At 44.9% G+C, this 16,350-nt stretch overlaps 1 protein-coding gene across 1 annotated transcript in view; it reads left to right on the top strand.

Moving 5' to 3' along the window:
- LOC147707491 (CD109 antigen-like) overlaps window positions 1-16,350 on the top strand; it is an 871,995-nt gene that overhangs the window by 235,373 nt on the left and 620,272 nt on the right. The gene's annotated exons all lie outside the window — the stretch shown is intronic.

Below are 16,350 nucleotides of genomic sequence, written 5' to 3'. Positions count from 1 at the left end.
GGGGTGTGTTGTATGTTTAAAAAACCCCGACCTCCCCCATGAAGTGCGTAGAACAATTTTGCTGCTAAAGATGAAACTGCTCCCCTTGCGAATGATAACGGGGGCCTGGAAGGGATTACCTACGGAGGAAAGAATTTGTGATTTATGTGGAAATTAGGTACAAGATTTGAACCATGTTACTTATTTAGACCTGTATTTTTAAAGTATAATATCACTAGCGCAGAGGAGGCTTGGAATTGTTTATTTGCCCCCCCCCCCTCTGAATTAGTGCTAAAACTTTTAGCTTTATCAAACAATGTTTCAATATTTTTTAGATAGGAGTTTAAGATTCAGTATGCCAAATACAATTTTGATTGGTAGATCATTTTTGTACACTATAATCTGAATTCCAGGGCAGGATGTGTAGCCAAGTGCTATTTGGCCATGCCCCAAATCATGTTTAAGATCTGATAGGAAAAGGGTCCTCACTGCTTAGCATATCTTTGTTTTAATTGTAAACTGTTTTAAAGCTATTTGAACTGTATAAAGGAGGATGTTTGGATATTCAAAGGGATGAAGTCTTTTGAAGTTTTGTACAAATCTGAAATTGGGTGGGTAAAGATTTTTTTTATATTTATGCGCATACACACTTCATATATTGAGCTGTGTGATTATATGGAGTCATGTTTGCTTTTAACCACACTTGTATAGTGAAATTATATTTGTTATGCTTTTGATTGCACTTTATTCTGTTACCAAGAATACCATGATATAATACATTGAAAATGTCTTCCTCTTTTTGTAAATTTTTATGTGGAACTCATTGGAGTTCCGAATCATAAATAAACATATTGATGAGACGTTCAGGAGGTTGGTATTGGGGCTAAGGCTTAGAAATGGTTGAAGGAGGAAGTCACAAACTCTGGCTTCCTCCTTCTCTTTGGATAGCCAAAGGGTCTCAGTGGAAGATCCTCAGGGTTCAGCACTTAGCCCCCCAATTTTTAATATTTATATGTCCCCCGGCTAAGGTGGTGTAATCATTTGGGGTTAACATTCATTTTTACGTGGATGACCCCCAGATCAAAATTGCTTTTGGTAAAGGGATGCCCACTGAACAGGACGCCATTCAACCCTGTCTCTCTGCAGTCTTTCGGTGGATGGCCTATACCATCTTAAGTGCAACACCAAAAAGACTGAGGTGCTCAGTTTTAAGCACAATTTTGTACTTAGTTTGGCTGTCCACTGGCCAGTAGGTCTGTCTCCATCAAATTCCCATGAAGATTCAATAAAGAACTTGGGGATCGCATTTGACAACAAATATCTTGGTGGTAGGCTTGTGCGTTGGCATTTTACTTATAGCAAAGTCATTTTTGCATTTCATCTCAGTTTCGTTTAGGATCAGTCGTACTGGCTTTGGTCATGTTGTTGTGTAGTTCCTAAAAATACATAGGATCTGCGCAGTTATTGGACAACATAAACTAAGGGATTGGTGTCTAGACTGATTCTGGACAGCCCCATAGCCTATATCAGCCCATAGACCAGCTAGCTCACAGTGCCAGTATAAGCTCCTGAACCTTGCCATGGAGCGGATAGTGTCTGGCAACCATTGAACATGACAACCCTTCAGGGATCGTGGAAACAGTATAGTACTTTTCGATGAGTCAATCATGCTCACTTAGGGGCTCATTACGATGGCAGGTGGACCTGAGTCCGCCCGCCATCGTTGCAGTGTTCAGGACCGCCCGCCAGACATGCGGTGGTCCCACCACTGCAATTAGGATGCACCCGCTAGATTGGCGGGCGCATCCAGGCCACTTAACATTGCGGACGGTGCTGCTGGCTGCAGCACCATACGCAATGTTAATATGACATGCACTGCATTTCCCTGCACTACGTGGCATTTCCATGCACTAAGTGGCAGGCAATGCCTGTCACTTAGTGCTTGGAAATGGTACCCCCCAGTGCAAACACCCCCAACACAGAGGGGGCCCGGAACGGGCCCCTGAATCCAGCCTCCGCCAGCCTTTCCATGACAGTTCCACCGCCATAGAAAGGCTGGCTGACACCAGTATTGTAATCTGATGAGCTGTGCCTGCTAGGTACCGCTGCCGTGTTATGGCCCCTTGTCCGTCCGCCAAGCAATCTGAGTGATTGCTTCTGGCGGTCTGGTGGCGGACGGACACTGAGAGCGCTCACATTAGTTTTGTTCTGTCCTATTGTGTGCCATTGGAGCTAATTGTGGACAATTTACAAACCAGACCACCCCAGCAGTGGCGGCTGGTAGGTAACTGGGGTGGTGAGGCAGGGTGATGGGGGTTGAAAATATTAAAAAAAGAAAACTTACCTTTTCGGCCACCTCTCCATCTCTGCTTCTTTTCTCCAGTTCATTCCAGAAGAAGCTTCAGGTAGCACCCGGCCCACAGGTGTAGAAAATTAGAAATATTGATGTACATAAGCAACGTTCATTTCCCTTTTCCCACTTCTCTCCCTGCATGCACCATGAATACCGTAGAGCATTGACTGCATCACTCTGTCAGCAAAGGCCTGTACCCATGTGTACATGACAGCCATTTTAGGCACCCTAGCCTTTTGCCCGCCTAAGATTAGAAACACCGGCTTCCTCTCTGCATGTATTTGAAACCCCCCCCTCTCTCTCACATGCATAAACCATGAAACCCTCTCCCTCTGCGCGACCCTGCCCTGAAAGGCAGCCCTTCTGCTTGACCCACGCAAACCCCCATTCCCTCTTGAAGAGGCCACCTTCGCCCCAGCTGACATAGCCCTCCCCAGCTGCACCTGACTACCACCGCTCACTCATGCATGAGTCATAAGATCTCTCTCTCTCTCTCTGTGTGCGACTCTGTCCCTGTGCACACCCTGACTCCCCCTTCCCCTTCTCCCTCACACGGGCAAGTCATAAACCTCCTTCTGCAAGATCCTGTCCTTGGTAGTCACGGCCGCGCCTGACCAACACCTCCTTTCCTTCCATGAATGCCCCTCTGTTGACAAGCCCTCCCTCCGCACTCGATTGTCCACGCGGCATGAATACCTCTCCTTTGATGACCCCTTCCCCCGAGTCCGACTGACCACACATGTCCGAGGCCATCGCCTAAGCCAGGAGATACCATTTACTGCCCTTTTTGTATGAAGTCACTCCTCTTCAAAGGACCCACTATTGATCCTGGCCACCCCACCCCCTGGGCTATGATCAGGCGCACACATTCTAAACAGTTGACGGAACACTCAGCTGCGTGATTGCCCTCCCCTCTTATCAGCAAGTCAAGGGTCCCTATTGTGAACACATGTGGGGTAGGATTGACACGAGGATTATGGGGATATCTTTTCTTTGTTTCACAATGCTGTGATTGTAACGCCAAGTGTTTTGTAAGGTATAAAAGACGGAGTCTCAGCTCACTTGTTAGAGCACCTCCCGATGACACCTTGTTTCGTGTCTGAAATGACAGGCTCTCCTCATGAGAAATAAACTCTGTTCTTATGATTCCTGCTCCCAGCGCCCGTCTCTTTATTTTAGTAACTATACAGAATGGGAACTAATAGGCGACTTGCGCCAGCCATCCGGGCATCGATACTAGTATGGAAACGCACATGTCGCTCTCTTTTTCTACAATTGGCGTCCCAACGCGGGGTCCATCAGTGACATAGGGTCCAATGAGAGAGATCCAGACGATGAGGTGAACATCTAAATGATCGGAGTATACCTGCCTTGAGAGGGCCCTCGTCCGGCTGCCGATTGAATGAACTTCACCAATTCCGAACGGACCTCTCTCGAATGACCCACTGTCCTGACTGGAATCCCACAGGATTGCCGCGGTAAAATCATGGAGTAAGAGAACGATCGGGCGCTGGAAGGAGGAAGGCGAAGAACTGCCCACACGGTCCGGTCCGGGTAAGGTCGCGTAAATGCGACAAATTGTGAATTAATTGTTTGGTTTGGATAATACTAGTATTACTCTTTTGATTGGTACCTCTGGAGATTCACCGTCTGCAAACGGGGAAACAACAGGCTCTCCCTTTGCAAGCAGTGAAGGATAGGTAACGCAGACTTTTGTCCCCATTGTAATCCGTCGTGCCTATCTTCCTCCCCCACTGTTGTCCCGAACTGTCGTTCGTGGATTATTGTCTGGAGATTCTTTGTCTGCAAACAGGGAAGAACAAGGTCTCTCTTTGCAGGTAGAGAAAGGGTGGGTAACGCAAACTTTTTGTACCCACTTATTCTCCCCACTGATTGTTTGATTGACCGTACATTAAGTGTTCGGTATTGGTTCTTTTGAGGTATTCACCGCCTGCAAACAACGGAGAATAGAAATATTCTGTTCAGTCTTTGCCCGCCGTGATAAGATAGGTAGTGCAGACTTTTGTCCCCGTTGTAATCCGTCATGCCTATCTTCTCCCCACTGGTTGGTAGCCTGTTTAGCCCGGACCACTTATTAGAGTTGAACCATCCAGCTCCACTGGAGGGCACACCTAATAAGGACCTATTCATTAAGTGTGGACTAGTCGCTATAGCTTATAATAGGCTATGGCATAAAAATACAAGAAAAGGAGTTGAGCGAAATCAGTAGGCCACTGAGGAGTTATCAACTTCGCTAAAAATAAAATAAGAAATGTTAGAAACAACCCGTAATAAGAAACATAAAAATGGCGAGGGAAGACAAGCTTGACACCAAGGCAAGCCACGAGGTAACTAGGTTCCGTTGCCTATTCCTGCCCTAAACATGTCTGCCTCATTGCCCACCACGCCCAAATAACGGTCACATGAAATAGAAACAAATCAACAGGTACCTACCCCCATTCCGGAAACTCCCGAAGTGCCACAGGTCCGCGGTTACGCCCATCCGGTAGGCGAGGCCTCGAGGCAATCGGGGCTCGCCTGGCCGCAGTCGGAAGGGGAGGCTGTGGGGCGGACGGCCCAGAAAACCGTGATGGCCTCTCCTTCTCTCCTCTTCTGCTGCCCTGCAAGCCACGGGGGGGGGGGCTGTCTTGCCTCAGCCCCCGACCACCCCCCCCTCTGTCTCTCGCCTGGACCGGCCCGCGAAGAAGGCCGAAGCCAAAACAAGAACGGCGGCGCTTACATGTAGTCCCGCCACATGTCAACGCCTGGACAAGTGCAAGTAGTCCCGCCACATGCCGACGCCTGGATAGTTACAGGTAGTTCCGCCACATGCCGACGCCTGGATAGTTACAGGTAGTCCCGCCACATGTCAAATTCCTGGAGAGTTGGAGGTAGTCCCGCCACATGTCAAAAAGGGGGGGGGCTGTCTTGCCTCAGCCACCGACCCCCCCACCCCCATCTTCAATAGCCGGCACGGCCAATTTCGAAACGGCGGAGCCGAGGATCGGCGGGGGGTCGCTGGAAGGGGGAGGTGGCGCGAACGAGCCTCCCCCACCTCCCTCCAGGTGGAGGCTTCCAGCGACACCCCAACGTTCTTACTTAAAGAGGGTCCACATCGAAAAGCGGTCTTTTGCCCGGGGCGGGCACATGCCCCATACCGTCTCTCCTCAACCTTGAAGATTCTATGAGAGCCGGGGGGCCCCCGACCCCTCTGCATGGGTGCCCCCGTCCCCCTCACTGGGACCCGCAACATCGACACACTCCTGCCGGCGCCAGCCTCAGTTTGGAAATGGCTAAAACACAGCCAAAGTACAGACTTGTTCAGTTCCGGTGGAACACCAGAATGACCCGGTAGGAAAATTGTTGTTGCCCTCCCCACTCTTTGACTGATGGTCCATTTGTTAGACTGTTACCACATTGCGAAAAACTTTTTGAACTGCCAACGGAAGGTTCTGGTCCAACCATGAGTCATTGGAGACATTCTGACTATACCGGAACCTGCCTGACCTCGCCCAAAATGGCGCCGATACACGAAACGAAAACTTTCGAACTCCCTGTTCACCTGGATTGCTCGAATAAGTGATGCTCTGAGATATGTATGCATTTTTGGACAATGAAAGTCGATAAGATGGATAGTGATTATGTGCTTAGAGAAGAAAGCAATACAGATATTGATCATGTGTTTTGACAATGAACTGATTTAGGGTGGGTACTTATTATGAATGGGAACAATGAATTGGTGTAATTTAGACAGTGAACGAGCATCTGGATAATGAATTAATTTAATATGACTGAATCCTTGACATGCATCATGCTTGCTCTGTAGTAAAGTTTTATACGATTTTATTGCACTGCCGCACTTTATGCAATGAACTGCCACCAACTTCGTTCTTCTTATGTACATTTCCAATCTGCTCCGTGGCCGGTCCACTGGGTTGTAGGCCTGTATTTATACACCAGCACTTTTTATTAAAGGTATTTTTGAAAACGAAAGCATAGTTGTAGCGGTTGCATTAATGAGTTTTGAATGTATTACTACTGTGAGCAACGAGAAAGTATGATGAAGGCTGAAGGTTAAAAAGGACCCGATATTTAGCAGCTACATTATGTGTCACAGGCAGCCGGAAAAGTGTTTTAGAAGCCTTAAAGCGACACCACAGAAATGCCACCTGACCGCCACCCTTGCACCCAACCAAAAGGGGTTACGACCAAGTAACTCATGTAGATACGCAGATCGTCAGTGATTATCTATCTGACATTTCTGGTCCCTCTAGGCTTAAACGCTGAGATGGCAAAGAAATGCACTACGTGGAGATAGGTCGAGTATGTGGTAGGTAAAAACATTTCCGGATTACTGCATGCTGATGTGGTTTGAATGCTGCCCCCCACCCCCTTCTTTCTCCTCCCTTCTGCAAGTCACGTCGGAACCTCGGCTGAAGTATGGGAGGACAATGACCGAACCACCGACGAGAAAGGGAAGAAGGGAATATGAGCATGGTCCTTATGACAATAGGTTTTTAAAAAAAGACGTAGACTTGACATGACTGTATCTCCTCAGAACATAGCGACTGGGAGGATGGACTGACATAGAGACTTGACGGGTACTGTATGACGAAAAATTGGCTCGAAATAACACGTTAGAGAATGTAACTAGACGTTTGACTAGGTAGGGAAAGGACAAAAGAAAAAGTGCACGGGTAAGGGTTACCAAGACTGCACCCATCGGGGAGGTTAGAAATGTTGCTGATGTTCAAAATGTACTGCCCCCCTTCTCACACTCTCATAGATCTAGCCAAGCTGTCCGACTGTTCTCCCGATCAATACTTGCCGTTGCATCAGCCTGAAGAACTTCCCACCAAAGGAAGAAACTGGAGAATGGTTTAAAATCCAACCATGGGTAAATAGCGCGACCAGGTTCATTTCTGATCGACTAACCAAGGTGTAAGTATTGGCAATTGAGAACGCTCGAAAAGATAACAGGCGAGAGGGAAAAGGGAGGGAAAGGTAGACAGAGCTAAGAACGTAGGTGAATAGGATAGTAAAAGATAAGTAGGATATAAAAATATATAGATCTCGTTGGCCAACTATTGTTTTATGTTTTTGTTGTGAATGTCTTATGTATGTAATACATGTACTGTCTTCCTTCGTCTGAGTGTGTGTGTGTGTGTACTGTAGGGGTTTATGTTCTCCCTTTGTTTGCGTCTCTCCGTTACCTGACCCCCTACTGTTCTGTGTTGTGAACGCACTAAATGACCTATTTTTGTACACGTCTCTCCCTTTCTCTATCTCTCTCTCTCTCTCTCTCCATGTCATACGTGTACCGAATGGCTCGTTTAGGTTGCGGACGACTCTCACTCTCTATGAGAGTCTCCCTATTTCCTCTTCCTTTTTATGGTAAAATCGTGCCTCGCAGGCACCAGTCTGATTGGATAAATATTGAACGCGAAGGCGTTCAGCGAAATTGACCGAAAACTAAAATGATTGTATATCGCCATATTACTACCTCTCCTTTCTGCAAAATGAATGAACTCCAATTGGCTGAGAAGGAAAGGACAGGTAAGACGACTAAGGTCCCCCAATCTGGCCTTTATAGGGGAACTGTATGTCAATGGCACCCTATTTTTCTGTTCATCGGAGACGAACGCCAACGTCCAGCTTGACCCCCAACGCCCAGATTCCCTCCCCTTCTTTTTGCACCCAAGCGCGAGCGCCCGAAGCATCCCCGCCCCATTTGATAGACCCCAGCTGCTGTCCCAGGTATAAACATGATGACCACGAGTAACTGTCGTCCCTCGAGAAAAATTTGTTTTACCTGACTCTCGATGATAGCGCCCCCGCCCTGTTTGAAAAGGTTAGCCAGCCTTGAGGGGAAATGTTCCGAAATGTTGAACATGATGAAATGCACAGTTGATGGGAATATTATTTTGTCCTCACTTGAATTATAAATGGGACGATGAATAAACTTGGCATGAACTCAGTAGGAATGCCGACATATGCACTGCTTGGTAATAAACCTCTGACTGTGACCGATGAGCGTATCTCCCAAACGCGTAGAATTAAGGGAGGAATTCACATGCATAAATGTCTTCGTCTGCCAGTTCTCTAAATGCTTGTTTTGTACCTATTCAAAGATTCACGATCACTGAAGGAGAAGGGTCGGACGTGACACACAGCCTGGCTGCAGATCTTGAGACAAGTGTGACCTCGACCAAAGGTGGAGCCGCAGAGCAACTAGATACGGGACGAGACAGCAATCCCAAACGTGGAAACGACGGGCTGCCCTGAAGCCCTCCGCCTGCTAACCCACGTGTGCCTGGAGTCTCCGTCCCCCTTCTTTGGGCCCGATTGATGGGCCTGCCTGCTTGTTATCCTTTGCTCCCTTGGTCCCTTTTGTGTGTCCCAGGAACTCTGACCCAACTGCACTCTCTCTCCTATCGACTATTTGAACTACACACACCCTCTTTTCCACGTGACTTATTGCCAAAAGGAAGAACTGCATTCAACTGGGAATAGGGTGTTGCCACAGAAATATAGGTGCCGAGCATAAGGCGCCGCCAAACGGATTGTTTAGGGAACAGGACTGTGGTCTAACAGCAGAGGACTGACCGCACCCTGCAATGCGTAAGGATAGACCCGAGCTGGACCTATAGCTCCACCGCCGGTGCTCAACAGCGCCAACGAAAGGACACAGACTAGAGCCTACCAGTGATGGCTCATTACTAAAAGACACTGTGACGAAGAGATCTTGTGTATTGAACTGAATTCCGCCCTCGACTACTTGATCAAAATGCTCATTGGTCACATTTTTTAAGTCAGAAACATTTATGCTATGTAGTGCTTTGAAACAACAGGAACTCGACAAATGTAATCTCCTATGTGCTGCATTCTGCCAAACACATTAACTGTCCATGATTATATGCCCTATGTTAGTATTGACAAATGCTAATTCTTCGACCGCACCTGTTTATATGTACCCTCATCGATTACGAAAATGAACTTTGCTATGTAAAAAGGGGCGACTGTAGAAAATTAGAAATATTGATACATAAGCAACGTTCATTTCCCTTTTCCCACTTCTCTCCCTGCATGCACCATGAATACCGTAGAGCATTGACTGCATCACTCTGTCAGCAAAGGCCTGTACCCATGTGTACATGACAGCCATTTTAGGCACCCTAGCCTTTTGCCCGCCTAAGATTAGAAACACCGGCTTCCTCTCTGCGCGTATTTGAAACCCCCCCCCCCTCTCTCTCACATGCATAAACCATGAAACCCTCTCCCTCTGCGCGACCCTGCCCTGAAAGGCAGCCCTTCTGCTTGACCCACGCAAACCCCCATTCCCTCTTGAAGAGGCCACCTTCGCCCCAGCGGACATAGCCCTCCCCAGCTGCACCTGACTACCACCGCTCACTCATGCATGAGTCATAAGATCTCTCTCTCTCTCTCTGTGTGCGACTCTGTCCCTGTGCACACCCTGACTCCCCCTTCCCCTTCTCCCTCACACGGGCAAGTCATAAACCTCCTTCTGCAAGATCCTGTCCTTGGTAGTCACGGCCGCGCCTGACCAACACCTCCTTTCCTTCCATGAATGCCCCTCTGTTGACAAGCCCTCCCTCCGCACTCGATTGTCCACGCGGCATGAATACCTCTCCTTTGATGACCCCTTCCCCCGAGTCCGACTGACCACACATGTCCGAGGCCATCGCCTAAGCCAGGAGATACCATTTACTGCCCTTTTTGTATGAAGTCACTCCTCTTCAAAGGACCCACTATTGATCCTGGCCACCCCACCCCCTGGGCTATGATCAGGCGCACACATTCTAAACAGTTGACGGAACACTCAGCTGCGTGATTGCCCTCCCCTCTTATCAGCAAGTCAAGGGTCCCTATTGTGAACACATGTGGGGTAGGATTGACACGAGGATTATGGGGATATCTTTTCTTTGTTTCACAATGCTGTGATTGTAACGCCAAGTGTTTTGTAAGGTATAAAAGACGGAGTCTCAGCTCACTTGTTAGAGCACCTCCCGATGACACCTTGTTTCGTGTCTGAAATGACAGGCTCTCCTCATGAGAAATAAACTCTGTTCTTATGATTCCTGCTCCCAGCGCCCGTCTCTTTATTTTGGTAACTATACAGAATGGGAACTAATAGGCGACTTGCGCCAGCCATCCGGGCATCGATACTAGTATGGAAACGCACATGTCGCTCTCTTTTTCTACACAGGCTACCCTCAGGCAATCAAAATGCTACAATGCAGTGTTTGGGACAGGGAGCCTGTGCATGTTCCTCACCAGCATGTCCATAACAGCATGGTGGGTAATATGCAAAGTGCACATGACTGCTTGATCGGGCCAAAATGGCTGGCCAAGCAGACAATGGCACTTAGTGTCCTATTACGAGATTTTGGCAGAGCAGTTATGTTATGTTATGTTATGTTATATTTATTCTTATATAGCGCGCGGCTACTCAAACAGAGTGTCCCGGCGCTTTTAATAATGATACCTACAGCAGAATAACACAACACAGTGATAAAAGCATAGTGGAAAGCAGAGCAGAAAGAGAAAAAGAAAACAGCCTAGAGAGCAGTGGTGCGGTGGTGCAAACCGCAGGGCCACCGCATTGACAAAGCTTGCACTGCCCGCCTGCCAGATAACAACTTGTTTATAGTCTGGCAGGTGGGCAGCATGGTTGTTCCCCCTGCGGTGCACCTTAAAAGGTGGCAGTGTCTTTTAAAAAGGCACCGAATAGGGTGCGCTTGGCAGTGGTTAGAGTTGTCATGCCTAATTGTTTCACGTTTTTGAGCAGGCGAGTTTTAAATCATTAAAGTGTCACAATCTTTTATTAGGCAGGTTTTTAGCTTTCTAACGTACAACAGTTCTTACCGCATACTTAGCAATAGCCTCTCCTAGTTCTCGGCAGGTCAGGATCAATAACCATAGAGACGTAGAGAGGTAGTGTTACCACTTTCTACCCTAGAGTGCACCCTTTGCAGCCAGAGGTTGGCATGCTATTTTGCAGAAGCCTTCTGCCTAAATGGCAGCTGGGCAATGGGCACGCAGTTGATGCCGGCATTGGGTGCGCAAAAGGCAAGCCTGTCTGTGCCCGTCCACTCCCGAACAGGACGAGGGACCAGGAACCCTGTTTAAATTCCGTGGAAACGGTTGCAGTGTACAGTGGAGCAACTGTTAATACTTAGACCACTGTTTGAATCACGTTGCGACCACGGATGGCAAGTCTATATCTTCAAAGAGAGACTTCAGGTATGCTCTCATTGAAACTATGAGTTAAAAATACCGGATAGGCATAACACACTGAACCAAAAACCTCAACAAGAAATCAATGCATGGAAATTGGGCCTAATTAACAGTCGTTCTCTCCCTAAACGTAAAATAGAAATTTGTTTTTCACCATAGGGGCAATACCTTGATGCCTTGTTTATTACAGAAAGCTGGCTTAATAATAGCTCTAACCCAGACATTCTAATGGCCCTCCTCCCGAGTTTAGGCTATATAGACAGAATCACATTGGAAAGGCGGGAGGTGGAATGGTCATCTTGATAAGGGCGGAATATAAATGTGTTATGAACCCCTCCCCATCTCGGATTGTGCGAACTTTCAATTTGCCATCACTTTTACCCCAACATATACCTTCTCAGGACTGTTAATATATAGAACATCAGTATCTAGTGCAGACTTTCTGGACAGTATGACAGATACCTTGGCTAGTTTAATAGTGAGGAAAGCACATATACCATTCTGGGGGGGGTTTAATTTTCACCTGGATGACCTGAATCTTCCTCATGTCAAGAGACTGTTGCAGGAACAAGAGGGGCTACACTTAACCCAATTTATAACCTCCGCTACTCATGTCAAAGGACACATACTTGACCCTTTAATCTCCAATGACCTGAAAATCTCAGCATAACCCCCAGTACCTGTGCCAAAGTCAGATCACCATCCTATATTGCTTGGGCAATAAGGGTGTTCAATAAAAACAAAATATAATTCAACCTGCTACCAACAATCAGTTGAGGAACTGGGCTAAGCTTAACATGGAATCTTGAGTGGAAATAATGGAAACTTTTGCTCCAAGCCTAAAGGGAAATGTAGATAAAGGATACAACAGTTGGTAAAGTTGGATCAGCCAATCGCTAGACAGGGTTGTCCCGAAGACGATTCCTAAGTCAAAAACGAATGTTAAAAAGGCACCCTGGTTTAATGCTCACCTAGCGTCCCTAAGAATACATTTTGTAAAAAGTTTGATAGGAAATGGAGGAAGGACTATAACTTGCAGCTTAAAGCTAGCTATAAGGTGGTTATCAGACTTTACCACAACAACATTAAAGAAGGCTAGGTGAAGTTTTCTGAAAAGAAGATTAATCAGGGTCAGAGTGGTGAAATCCTTAAGAACCTTAAATCAAGACAATCCCACCTCACAGTTATTTGAGGAAAAATGTAATAACATAACCATTTGTTCCCACAAAAAAAGTTATGAACATATATAGCTCCCTTCAGGAAGGGACTGGGATATCAATAAGGCATGAAAGTGACCATCTGTGGGTCCCTACCATTCATGCCCTCTCTTGCTTTCCTCCCATTAACAAAAACACTGTGCAAACTCTGATGAGTAAGATCAGATCTGGCTCTCCAAAGATCCTGCTCCACCTCACTTATTTTACAAAGTTTTGGAGGAGGTGCTCCCGTTGATCAGTCTTTAGCGGCAGGTGAAGTCCCAAAACTATGGAAACACGCAATAATCAGACCACTTTTAAAGAAACCCAATTTAGATCCTTCACAACCCAATAAATATTGGCCCATTTCACTACCATTCATTAGAAAGCTTATAGAGAAACATGTAAATGGGGCACTGTCTGAGTAGCTAGAAACAACCTGTGCCTTCACCCCATGCAGATGGGCCTTTGTGCACCGCATAACATCGAATCCGCTCTTTTAGCAGTTTCAGAAAAACACTCTTGACCAAGGCAACTTAGCCACTATACTGATTTCAGATCTAAGTGCGGCATTTGACACCTTGAATTATGGCATTTTGCAAAACAGACTCAGGGAAACTGGTACACAGGATAAAGCCTTGGATTGGCTGATATACTTTTTGAAGACAGATCTTTCCAAGTCATGGAATCTATCTTCCTTACGGACAAGAAGCCACTGATTTGTGGGGTGCCACAGGGCTCCTCACTCAGTCCAACATTGTTCAATATATACATGCGTTCGCTGGTTGACATGGACCAGGAGTTCAGCATCTCCATAGTATGTATGCAGATGATACACAGCTGGTGGTCTTATTTGAGCCTGGAACTAATGTTGAATCTGATCAACTGATGCCATATTTGGAAAGGGTGGTGGAGTGGATGACAAGCAGCTGTCTTAAGCTGAATGGGGACAAGACAGGCCTGATGGTCCTTGGAAATAAATCGGTCCCTAGGCCTCTGTCTAGTTGGCCAAGCTATATGGGTAACCCGCCAGCCCCAAGTTCTTCGATTAAGAATCTCGGACTCTGACAATGAAGATTCAAGTTAACAAACTAGCAGGTTCATGCTATGGCCTACTCAGAATGCTCTGAAAGGTTTTGGAATTGATTTCAAAGAAAAACAGTAATACAAACATTGGTTACCTCACGTATTGACCATGGAAACTCCATTTATTTAGGGGCCCCAAATTGTTATTAAACAACTCCAAGTTGTGCAGAATGCTACACTTAGGCTTTCTGTGTAAGGTGCCAATCCACGAACCAGTGGGAAAGCATCTGCAAGCACTCCACTGGTTACCGATTGAGGCTAGAATAAAATGCAAGACACACAAAGGTTTAAACAACAGGGGCCCCCGAAAAAGACTTGGTCGTGTTATATGTCCCCAACAGACGTCAAGATCTCAATCTGAACACCTATTAAGAAGTAGTAGAATTAAAAGATCAAGATGGGGAGGCAGATCTTTCTTTCATCTTGCACCTAAGTTATAGAATGCACTACCTCGTGAACCAAGATCCCTGGAAGCGGAATCAATTTTCAGAAAAAAGCTTAAGACTTGCATCTATCAAGAGTACTACTAAATATTCCCCACTCTCTATGTACAGTATCTCACTCTCAGTGCTGGGAAGCCCCCTGGCAGCTATGTGCTTTATAAATCCTAAAACATTAGCAAGGCATCGCCTCACAAGGTTCCTGCACGACATGGACTTTTAATTGTTGTTAAGAATATCATTGTGTTGTATATATCATTGTAATTTTTGTTTTAAGTGTACTGAATTAGTTTTTACATTATTTGCGATTTTTGGTATATTAATTCAAATAACAGAATGTTAGGATTGCATTGTTTTCTAATGTATTCTTTCTGATAACGTTATATCCTATTTTGTTTATTTTTAAAATGTAGTTTAAAATTGTGATATTTTATTTAAAATGTTTATCCTATTATTGGTTCTTGGTGATATAAACTATATTTATGTTTGATAATAATTTAAATAAATATAATTGATGTATTACTTGTTAGTGATGGTGTTTTTTTAATATTGAAACTTAAATGTATGTCATTTATTAAATTTGTGAAACGTTTTGATAAAAAACAATTCATATTTTTTACATTTTGGCAAATTATTGGTTATTTAATATTTTGGTAGTTATGTCATTTTTTTTATTTGTGTTATTTGATAATTTGTAAAGTATTCTTTTTAGTGTAATGTATAATATTAATTTATGGTATCCGTTATTTTCTACATGTAAAAGTATAATATTTTTGGGAATGCCTTTCATGTATTGTTTGTATGTTATGTTCCTTTATTTATTGTCAATATATATGACTTTTTTCATAGGTGATAGAAAAGTGTTTATGTACTTTTAAATATTTATCATAGTACATTTTAACTTTAAATCAACATTTTTGTCTTTTGAAGAATTTTTATTCAGGTTGGTATTTTATATTTGCTTTAATGATATTTAGAAATAAATCTTCATAACGTATGAGTGTTTGCATTTTAGGCTGATTAAATTGTGTTGGAATGTAGTGTGTCTTTTTTAAAATAGGGTTCTTGCTATTGAGTCTAGATATGATCTTTCTAAGAATTGGGAGAGTGTACTGTGTCTTCCAAGTTTTTCTTGGAAGGAATTGTGCCACCCCCATTATTTGACTTCCCTTTTTGGTTCATGATTACATGTACAAATGCTAAAGCTATTCATGTTTTTATTTTGTGCTCAAATTCTGGTTTAGTTGCACATTTAATGCTTCGGTGGGTTTTATGAAGTGCCTCTATACGTTCTGCTTAAAATAATAGCAGCACCCCTGAATTGCAGTGTTTGGGAATGGTTGAAATCATTGCCTGTTCAAAATCTAGGATGATTTTTTGTGGGTTATAGTTGTTTGTTTGTTCTTTTTTTTGTTAGCGTCTTATTGTGAGCTACACTTTGTTTGCTAAAAATGTGTACATTAATGGTGTTTTGATATTAACCATGTGTTGGGTATATATGACTAAATGGTGGGGTGCACAATGTAAATGTGCCATTCATCATCCATGTTTTATATGGAGTTAAGGTTAGTGAATTATTACTATTAGCATACATTTTTTTTTATTTTTTTATTATGGTTATCACATAGAAAAGGGTGTTTTTTTCCTGTCTGATAAATACTTGTTGGGGATGTGCCTGTAGCTGCATATTTTTTAGATTCTATAGGGGTTCCTGTTTGTTCTACATGTTCTGGAAATTAGGGCTTTATTACGAGTATGGCAGTCCTCAGGACCGCAGTACTTGTGGTGGTGGTCTGACCACCGCCAAACTGCAGGTCCACTTGCAATAGTCTGAGTGTGGCGATTGGACCGCCACAAGACTACTGGCTCTGCCGGGATCAGGGATCCCGTTGGGCCGGCAGTTTAAAACCGGGCTGAATATGCTGGCAGTGCCACTGCTGGCACTGTCGATTATATTGCGAGTTGCCTTTTAAACCGCCCATTTCATGGTGGCCTTTCTGTCATGAAAATGGTGTTGAAAAGGCAACTATGGCCCCCT

This window comes from Lissotriton vulgaris, chromosome 6 (assembly GCF_964263255.1).
Source record: "Lissotriton vulgaris chromosome 6, aLisVul1.2, whole genome shotgun sequence".
Classification (NCBI taxonomy): Eukaryota; Metazoa; Chordata; class Amphibia; order Caudata; family Salamandridae; genus Lissotriton; species Lissotriton vulgaris.
Note: the sequence above shows the minus strand (reverse complement) of the source record. Positions and strands in the feature narration are given on the sequence as shown.